An 11446-nucleotide genomic window follows, 5' to 3' on the forward strand; every position below is an offset into this window, starting at 1 on the left:
AAGGCCCGGAACCTGTGGGCAAAACCAACACCGATGCCGTAGTCGGAGTTGCCTTAAGCTTCTGAAAGCTCGCCTCACACTCGTTCGACCATCTGAACTGGGCACCCTTCTGGGTTATTGAGGTTGCGATAGATGAAAACCCCTCCACAAATCGACGATAGTAGTCAGCCAATCCCAAGAAATTCCGGATCTCTGTAGCTGATGCTGGTCTAGGCCAGTTCTTGACTACCTCAATCTTCTTCGGATCAACCTGAATACCCTCTGTTGATACAATATGACCCAGGAATGCAACCGAACTCAACCAGAACTCACACTTCGAAAACTTAGCATACCACCAACTATCTCTCAAAGTCTGAAGAACCACTCTCAGATGTTGCTCATGCTCCTCCCGACTGCGGGAATAAATTAAAATATCATCAATGAAGACTATCATAAATGAATCCAAGTAAGGCTTGAACACTCGGTTCATCAAATCCATAAAAGATGTTGGGGCATTTGTCAACCCAAAGGACATCACCAAGAACTCATAATGCCCGTACCGAGTGCGGAAAGCTGTCTTAGGGACATCAGATGCCCTAATCCTCCACTAATGGTAGCTAGATCTCAAGTTAATCTTCAAAAATACCTTGGCACCTTGAAGCTGATCAAACAAATCATCAATCCTCGACAATGGATACTTATTCTTGATTGTAACCTTGTTCAACTATCGGTAATCTATACGCATCCTCATCGATCCGTCCTTCTTCTTGACAAACAACACCAGCGCACCCCAAGGCGAAACACTAGGTCTAATGAAACCTTTTTCAAGCAAGTTTTACAACTGCTCATTCAACTCAGGCGGGGCCATACGATACGACGGAATAGAAATGGGCTGAGTGATCGAAGCCAAATTAATGCAAAAGTCAATATACCTGTCGGGTAGCATACCCGGCAGGTCTAAAGGAAATACCTTAGGAAACTCATGAACAACAGGCACAAAATCAATAGAAGGAACCTCGGCACTAGAATCACGAACATAGGCCAAATAGGCCAAACACCCCTTCTCGACCATACACCGAGCCTTCATATAAGAGATTACACTACGAGTGGAATGATCAGAAGTCCCTCTCTACTCCAAACGAGGTAAACCCGACAAGGCTAAGGTCACAATCTTGGCATGACAGTCCAAGATAGCATGGTAAGGTGATAACCAATCCATCCCCAATATGACATCAAAATAAACCATGTCCAGAAGTAATAAGTCCACACGAGTCTCAAGACCCCCAATCACAACTATACATGAATGATAGACTCGATCTACTGCAATAGAATCACCTACCGGTGTGGACACATAAACATGAGCACTCAAAGAATCACTAGGCATGACCAAATACCGTGCAAAATAAGACGACACATAGGAGTATGTAGATCCTGGATCAAATAAAACTGAAGTATTTCTGCTATAAACCAGAACAATACCTGTGATAAATGCATCAGAAGCCTCAACATTAGGCCTGGCTGGAAGAGCATAGCATCGGGGCTGGGCCCCACCACCCTAGACTACATCTCTAGGTTGGCCTACCGCTGGCTGGCCTCCACCTCTAACGGTCTGAGCTCCACCTCTAATACATCTACCTCCACCTCTAGCACCTCTACCCCCACCTCTAGCAAGCTGGACGAGCTGTGGAACACTCGGTGCCTGAACTATGGCATGGGAACCCTGATGCTGAGTACTGCTCGGTGCTCGAGGGCAATATCTAGCAATGTGCCTTGTGTCGCCACAAGTAAAATAGGCCCTCGGCTGCTGGGGCTGACGACCCTGAAGACTTTGAAGCGGATGTGCACTAATAGGAGATGATGGTGCACTATAGGACTGCTAATCAGAATACTGCATATGAGAACCACGGCCACCTGAAGCACCGTGAGAAACCTAAAGTGCCGACTAAAAAGGCCTAGGAGGATGGCCTCTACCATACGAATCCCTGCCTCCAAATAAGGTGCCACTGAATCTGCTTGAATGACGAGGCCTCTTGTTAGACCCCTGACCACCTCCCTGCGACAGAACTATCTCCAGTCTCCTGGCCATATTGTCCACCTCCTGAAAAGAAATCTCACTCCTTGTCTCCCTAGCCATCTGAAGTCGAATAGGCTGGATAAGTCCCTCAATGAACCTCCTCACCCTCTCTCTCTCGGTGGGAAGTATGATAAAAGCATGACAGGCCAAGTCGATGAATCTGGTCTCATACTGAGTAACGGTCATAGAACCCTGCTAGAGATGCTCAAACTCCCTCCGATAGATCTCTCTTTGAGTGATGGGGAGAAACTTCTCTAGAAATAGCTGAGTAAACTGCTCCCAAGTCAAGGCTGGTGATCCGGTTGGTCTAGCCAAACAATAATCCCTCCACCAAGTCTTGGTAGAACTAGACAAGCGAAAAGTAGTAAAATCGACCCCATTGGTCTCCATTATACCCACGTTCCTAAGAACCTCATGACAGCTGTCTAGATAATCCTGGGGATCTTCAGAAGATGCACCGCTAAAAGTGGTAGTGAAGAGCTTGGTGAAACCTATCCAACCTCCACAAAGCCTCCGTAGACATAGTTGATCTATCACCGGTCTGTGTTGCTGCTCAGCTGAAGAAGCGACACGTGACTTCGCCATTCGCGAAAGGACAAGAGTAGAGGTTTCAATTTAACAGTGAGAGAACAAAACCACACGACAGAGAAGAATAGAAGTGAAACTTTTCCTAACTCCGTAGCCTTTGGGGGTAAATACAGACATCTCTATACCGATCCCTCAGACTCTACTAAGCTTGTTTGTGAACTGTGAGACCCATGTAACCTAGAGCTCTGATACCAACTTGTCACGACCCGGATTTCCCACCTTCGGGAGTCGTGATGGCGCCTACTCATGGAAGCTAGGCAAGTCGAATATTGCAAATTTCTCTCCCTTTTTATTTAAACATTTTAAACAATGTAAAATACTAAGTAGTTAAACAACGGAATAAGATTAAACAAGCGGAAAATGTGGAAGCCGAAACTTAATATTCCAACCGAACGCTGCTACATAATTTGAAGTACAATACTACCTAGAACTGGAGTCACAACTTCACAGACAGTCTAAGAACACTACAAACAAAGTCTGAATGAAATACATAAGTCTGTCTCTGAATAAGTAAAAACAGAAGGAGGAAAGATAGGAGGTGACGCCAAGGCCTGTGGACGTCTGCAGGACTACCTCAGGTCGCCTGTTAGATTGAAGGCAACAACCTCACTGTGGTCCAAATGCTCCAATATTAATATATGCACACAATTCAGAGTGTAGTATCAGCATAACTGACCCCATGTGCTGGTAAGTGTCTAGCCTAACCTCGGCGAAGTAGTGACGAGGCTAGGACCAGACTGCCAAATAAACCTGTGCACTTATATCATATACAACGGAAATAGAAGCAGATAATTACAATTAAAATTGGGTAGGGGAAACATGCTTCGGGGAATAACGGATAACAACAGAATATCAAGAGAATATAAAGAAACCAAAATCCAATTATTAACAAGGATAAGGAAAACAAATGCAGAATTCACTTTCATTTCACATCTTGTTGCAGGCGTGCAAACCGATCCCATTTCGTGTGTCTCGTTGCAGGCGTGCAACCCGTTCCCATTTCATATATCACGTTGCAGGCGTGCAACCCCCTCCGGATGCAACCCGTTCCCATTTCATATATCTTATTGCAGGCATGCAACCCGCTCCTATTTCACATATCTTGTTGCAGGTGTGCAATCCTCTCCCATATTATTTATCACCGTTGCGGCGTGAAACCCGATCCAATTATATTATTGTTACGTCGTGCAACCCGATCCAATTATATCATTGTTGCGGCGTGCAACCCGATCCAATTATAATATTATTATGGCGTGCAACCCGATCCAAATTTAATATTGTTGTGGCGTGCAACCTGATCCAAATATAATATTGTTGCGGCGTGCAACCCTATCCAAATATAATATTGTTGCGGTGCGCAACCCGATACACATATACAGTTCAGCACTAATAACAACAAGAGTTCCAGCAAGGGATCAATAAAGAAACAATACTATCCCGGCAAGGGAATCGACAGTATAAGTAAATACGTCCCGACAAGGGAAAATCGGCTATAACCAAACTTGTTCCCACATCTAACTACCTCAACTAGCACCAATACTCAATCATAAGTAATTCCCATGAGAATATTCATAATCCTTGATCAACACGGAGAATCAACAACTTAAGCATTCGTAGTATTTATTAAGAACACAACAATTTCAATTTAAGACTCACGGTCATGCTTGACACCAATGTATAGATACTCGTCACCATGCCTATACGTTGTACTCAACAAGTAACATGTAACAAATAGGACACAACTCCTAATCCCTCAAGCTAAGGTTAGACCAAACACTTACCTCGATGCCACGAACACAATTCAAGCCTCAACTATCGCTTTACCTCTTGATTCTACCACAAACTCGCTCGTATCTAGCCACAAGTTACTTAATAATATTAATAAGTGCTAAATGAATCATTTATAATGCATGGAAATAAGTTTTCTAAAGTTTTTCCCAAAAAAGTCAAAAATCGCCCCCGGGCCCACATGGTCAAAACCCGATTATCCATTCCCCCACGAACTCAAATATATAATTTGTTTTGAAATCGGACCTCAAATCAAAGTCCAAATCCCCAATTTTGAAAAACCTAAGTTCTACCCAAAACACCCAATTTCCCCCATGAAAACATTGATTTTGAGTTGAAATCATGTGAAAAGATGTTAAAGATTGAAGAAAATTAGTTAGAAAAAATCTGGCCAAGCCTATGTTTTGAGAAGATGTGAAAAATGATTGAAAATGCGTCTAAGTTATGAACTTACAGGTTGCAGGTATCGCAATTGCGATCAGGGTTCGCAATTGCGAACCCAGGCTCTGCTAAGCTCGCATTTGTGAAGCAACTTTCGCATTTGCGAAGTCAGATTTGCAAACATCCGGTCGCATTTGTGAAGACAGGCCCAAATGGGGAGCTATCGCATTTGCGAAGAAAAATCTCGCATTTGCGAGGAAGGGCTGGCCTCGGCTGTTTCGCATTTGCAACTCAGCCCTCACATTTGCGAACTCGCATTTGCGAGCCAAGCTTCAGAAATGCGAAGCCTGCAGGCCTGCAATAGTACAGCTGAAACCTGCAATTTCCCAAGTCTAAAATCCACCCGTTGCCTATCCAAAACTTACCCGAGCCCTCGAGGCTCCAAACCAAACATGCACACCAACCTAAAAGCATCATAAGGACTCGCTCGTGTATTTAAATCACCAAAATAACATCAACAACTATGAATTTAACATCAAAATCATGAAATTTCTTAAGAACTTCAAATTTTCCAATTTTCTCAAATACGATCCGATTCACGTCATCTCAAGTCCGTTTATTACCAAATTTCACAGACTTATCTTAAATCACATATAAGACCGGTATCGGGTGCCAGAACCAAAATACGGGCCCGATATCATCAAGTTCTAAACACGTATCATTTCCAAACACTCAATAATATTCTAGAAAACAATTTTCTTTAAAAATTCATTTCTCGGGCTTGGGACCTCGGAATTTGATTCCGGGCATACGCCCAAGTCCCCCATTTTCCTACGGACCCTCCGAGACCGTCAAATCACGAGTCCAGGTCCATTTACCTAAAATGTTGATCGAAGTCAACTTAAACTCATTTTAAAGGCAAAATTTATCATTTTCCACAGATTTTCACATAATGGCTTTTCGGCTACGCGCCTGGACTGCGCATGCAAATCGAGGTGAGACAGAAAGAGGTTTTTTAGGCCTCGGAACACAGAATTTATTTTTAAAATAAGTGATGACCTTTTGGGTCATCACACTAAAGACGAAACTTTAACATACGAAAATGGAGGATGTAACATTTTAGTTTCTGAGCTTTCATCAATTTACTTATGAAACACATTCACGTACGAAAATATGGGGTGTAACATCATTCCTCCCCTTTGGAACATTCATCCTCGAATGTTGACTGATGCACTTATCATTTTCATAACTTATGCCTTCCGAATAATTTAGTACTCTCCTAGCCATCTAGGCAACTGTTCTGTGAATAATTCCAAAGGTCAGGGCATTCCCCCTATTAGGCCTCTTTATCAAGGTTAGAATTCTTCCAATCTCGTAACTGTTGTTACCTTCTATCATGCATCCTGTACGACTTTGACATTGTAAGTGCGCCTATATGACTCTTCTCCCCCTTTTCCTCCAACTTTTGGCCAATCTCTAGGCCTAATTTCTAAACATATACAGAGCTTGACAAGATGTCCTTTTGGGCATCTATAGGTGTTGATACCCAATTTTTCCCTATATATTTTTAATATGCAAAATAACTTCAAAATAGCATATGCATGCATATATAAGTACGTCCAAATGTTTTATTATTTTTTCTTAATTTTTAAAGGTTTTTAAATCAATTTATCCCCCTATTTTACCCATAAAAACCCGATAATTATTTCCAAAAATTATTATTTTTGGTAATTCATTTATTGGAATTTTATATTTATGATAAAATATAGCTAAAGTAATTTTTGCATATTTTTACAAATTTATTTAGTATTTTTAAAGCTAAATTGCATATAATTGCAATATTAGTCTCTTTTAAGATTTTATTGCGTTTACATTCATAAAAATTAAGTACAGTATTTTTAAATTGATAATTATATATTATAAATCATTTTAGTACTTTCAATTTATTTCCAGAAATTAATTTACTTTTTTTTTTGTAAAATAAATAGGGAAAATTGGCTATTTAAATAATAGCTCAATTTCATTTCAATTGTAGCCTAATTTGAACCCCAAATCAGACCCAATTTCCCCTGGCCCAATTTCATTTAAACCCGACCCCTAACCTAACTAAACCTACCCAAACCCGGATCCCCACCTAACCGTTTAAATTCAGGTCGTTGATCATTTAGATTAACGACCACCGTTCCCCCTTTCCTTTTTAACCTCAAACGACACCTTACCCTACCTCATTCTTTACCAAACGCCGCCTTTGAATCCCTTTCCCTCCCAATTCTCTCTGCAACCTCTTATGAACCCTAATCCACCCTAAACCCTGCCTAATCCATGGCCTCCCATGGCCATTGGAGGCATGTATCAGCCTCCCATGACTATTGGGTGTTTGTTTCTGTGGTTTCATGGAAAGTCCTCAAAGGAATCTGGTCCAGTCCCTGCTCAAACTACTGTTCATGGCTTTTCTCCGGCCATCCACGACCTTTCTCCGGCCATTCATGGCCTTTCAAGGCAGATCCTTGACTTTCCTAGTTAGATCGAAAACTTTCAAGGTCTTTCTCACCTTTTCTGGATTTTGCGAAACCCTAATCTTTAAGATCTTATGATTTTCGTTCAGATCTACTTTAGATCTGTACTTGGTATGATTGTTTTTAGTGTTTTTCTCGAAAGTTCTTCAGCTTTTCTTTCAAAACGACTTTTCGTTAAGGTTTTCCTTTAAGTTTTCAAAAGATCTCTTCTCTTATTCTCGATGTTGTTTGTGATTTTGCTATGTTTCGCTCATGTTGTTATTCTATCTGAGTCATCATGTTAAAATCCTAGTTCCTTTTTTGTCTCACCCGAGTTCTGAACTGCATGTTTAAATGTGTACTGGTTTGATTAAGTTCTTCGTTCTTGTTTGACTTATTTGATTCTGAGTTTTACCAACTTTTAGACTCGTTTATTGTGGAAAACCCTAGGTCTTTTGGTCTGAGACTGTTTGTTTGAAAGTATACTTGACTCGATTAAAGGTTCTTTATTTCATACCCTCTTTTCTTTATGTGACTTATCTGATTCCGAGTTTTACTCGACTATGGTTGAAACCCTAATTTCTCAAAAGGTTTCCTCACTTGTTGCTGTGAGACCTTTATTTGTTTCCGATTCTCTTTACGTGTTGCTATGATTTCTTCACTGGTGATTCCATGTGACTACCTGTCATACTTGACTGCTATGTTTTGAATATTTTTCTTACTACTGAATCCTATGCTTATTTCTGCTACTCTTGCATGTTGTTTCTTCTGCCAATGTGCTTGCCTCGCATGTTTGATGCTTCTGTTCACTCTATTTATGTATTTATTGATCTTCCTTGATTGATCTTGATATTGTGACTGATTGCAAAAAAGTTTTCTTACGAGCCCTAATTTTCTACTCATCTGTTTAAAGTTAATTGATTCCTTTCCTTTACTATGATATTTTATCTTACTGAATCTTTTCCAAAATAAGCATATTTTTGTACTTAGACTTAATTGTTTCCTTCATGCTTTTACTATCCCTTTTATGGCAATAATCAGTCTGTCTTCAATTTGATTTTCTTTCCTTAATTGGACCTACTACTACCCGTTAAACAATGATTCCTTAATTAAAGGGAAATCACTTGGGTTAATTGATTCAGACTTGTGATTGCTTTCATGTTTGTGTTAATACTTTGCGTATTACCTTACTCTTCACCTGTTTTCAAAATTATAAATACCCGCCCTCTTTTCTTCTAAACACATAAACCATCTGAGTTCAGAACACACACTTCACTCAAAACTCTCTATTTACTACTTATGCTACTGCCTTGTCTAGCCGGCTGAACGCCAAGGCTAGGCTGTGGAAATTTTCTCTTTTTCTTTCTGCACTTTGCTTCTTACTGGTATGTCCTAGTTAATCTTCAAGCATCAACAACAACATGTTTCCTTAACTGTTTCGGTTTCCTTCACTCTTGCCTGCTTTTGCTTATGCAATCAAGTTATATTACTAAACATGTTATAATCTACTCCCTCCCCTTCTAAATTAATGTTTTCCCTTATGCATGTACTCTGTCAGTCACTTGTTATATGATTTACTGACTTATGAATCCCAAACCCCCATATCCCCTATGTACTTGTGTTCTCTGGCCGGTTTGTGGGCATGCCAGCATCATCTATTGTTGTGCATGTCCCAAACCTGACCCCTTTGTGCAATTACTGATTCTGTGTAATTTAAGTTTTACTACTACTGTTTTCAAATCACCCTTACCCCTTACTATTCTCAACCCAGTTTTAAATAAATCTCTGTTTCTGCACTTTCACTATACTCTTAGAACTTAGGTTCTTCCCCTCTTGTCTGAGCCTTGCCTTGGGACCCTTGAGCTCCCTATGAACTTGGACACATAAGGGCTGGCCCTTTCACACTACACTCATCTCTATCTGGTTATGTAAGCCTGGGTGTAAGCACTGCCCGGGGTCCCTTGAGACCCTTAGGGAACTTTGACACACCCAGGTCTGAGAAAGGCTTTGAAACAAGTGGTGCTTGAGGTGGTTTATTCCATAACTCAGAGAGGAAGTCAAGAATCAGGCTTCCTCCAGTTGTAACTTCTTATTTTATACTTTCTGATGTAATTCAGTATTTGGTCTGTAATAATTTGTAACAAATATTGGGGTTGGCTAGTGAAAAGAGGATGGGTAATTATGCATGTTTAGCTATTAGAAGGGTAGAGAACATGCCTATAGGATCTGTTTCTTTAAATTCTGCATGTTTTAATTTTACATCCAGATAACATGCCTATAGGACCTGTTCCTTTAAATTCTGCATGTTTCAATTCTATGTAGATAACATGCCTATAAGACCTGTTTTAAATTCTGCATGTTTTATTACAACACTTAGATACCATGCCTATAGGATCTAAACGACTATAATTAGACATCATGTTCATAAGGTTAAAATAAGTACTTTTCATAGAAATCATGCCCATAGGAATTTCAAGTAAATCCTTCCTGCTTCGTTTCACGTTTAACTAGATATCATGTCTATAAGAATTAAAAATCAGCAATAATAGAGATCATGCCTATAGGATCTGAAACCAGTCTAGTTTAAAATCAGTTTGACTCGTACTGTTCTGAATCAGTCTTAACAACCTACTCTTTTTATTAATACGGTTTAGAAAGCATGCCTATAGGATCCCAAATCGCTCGTTTAAAACTGTCACTACTTTGCTACACTCCTAATCAGTAATAGGCATCATGTTTATTGGATCTCACCAAACACACTTAAGCAAGCCTTAGGTGATAACAACAAAAGTGAATCAGACTTCTTATCTGAGTTATGTAATAAACTGGTCTGCCTCAACAACTAAAACTCCCCTGCCTTAGTACCTTAAATTCTGACCCTAAATGTGTTTAAGTCATGCTATGTATGTGCTTTACTTGAGGAGGTATATATGAGCCTCTTAGTTGCTTACATGTTTCCCCTAATATGCAGTCCTATGTGTTTTGAATGTCGCCATAGTCTTTTCGACCTTTAAAACCTAAGAGGCAGCCTAAAATCCTCCCTCTTATGGGAATAGTAGTCCTAAATTCCTCCGGGACTGATAGGAATGGGACGGGTAATAGCATGCAATAGAGGTCGAGATCAATCCGCGCTTTAATACCTTAACGAGGTGGGAAGGATAGATATGGATATGATGACCGGTGCGCTAATACCACGTGTATCCCCTCTTCTGAGGAGTTTCATACCGGGTATCGCATTGATGTGATCCATATTATAAATAAACCTAGGACCCCTCTCCCCTTTTTCTATTTTCAAGTATTTGTGGAACTATGACTTCTCTTAAAAAATTCGTCTTTTAATAATTGTTCTTTCAAACTCTTATGTGTTTAAGCCTAAATCCCCTACTATTTGAGCCTATACTTGTCTATTTGCTAAGTATACAAATTCACAAAAACCATCTGGCCGGGAACCATACTAGTGGATCCTGAGGGGTCCCCTTAGGATAATTTCAAGCCCTTACCCTATCTCTGGTTATCAAACAATCTTAGAAGTGAACTTTATAGGTGTCCTAATGTACCTTAAATCATTAGGTGGCGACTTTTCAAATGCAAAACCCCGTTCCCAAAAGGAATGAGTTGCCCTATACCCAAAATGTCATAAACCCAATTTTCCGATGCAAAGAGAGAAAAAAAGGGGCGCGACAGCGTGGCGACTCTGCTGGGGATACTTAGACGTTTACCACTTCAGATTGTTCTTGTGAATTTGTACCCTCCCTTATGTGCAATTACTTGGTTAACTCCTTTAAGCATTTAATTTCTTTTCAAAAAGCAAAACTGACTTATCTTCTTCGTTTCTTTCCTTTATTACTGCTTTAAATTATGAAACTGTTGTATTTATCGCTTTCTTAACGTGCAAATACGTGCCAACATGCTTTTAATTATTGCATAATCATGCTCAACATCATACTTCGCTCGTGCCAAACAAATACCATAGCAACGCTTATAATGAGTGGTTGCGCTCTTCCTATATTATTACCCCTAAATTCGGAAAGGCATATTTACGGTAAAACCAATCGATCAGCGGTGCAGTTGAGGGTTCCGTTCCTTCCCACTTGAGTTGTCCGCTCAAGGGTACCAGTCTAAAATCCCATAGAAACCTTAC

The sequence above is a fragment of the Nicotiana sylvestris genome, chromosome 5 (assembly GCF_000393655.2).
Source record: "Nicotiana sylvestris chromosome 5, ASM39365v2, whole genome shotgun sequence".
Lineage (NCBI taxonomy): Eukaryota > Viridiplantae > Streptophyta > Magnoliopsida > Solanales > Solanaceae > Nicotiana > Nicotiana sylvestris.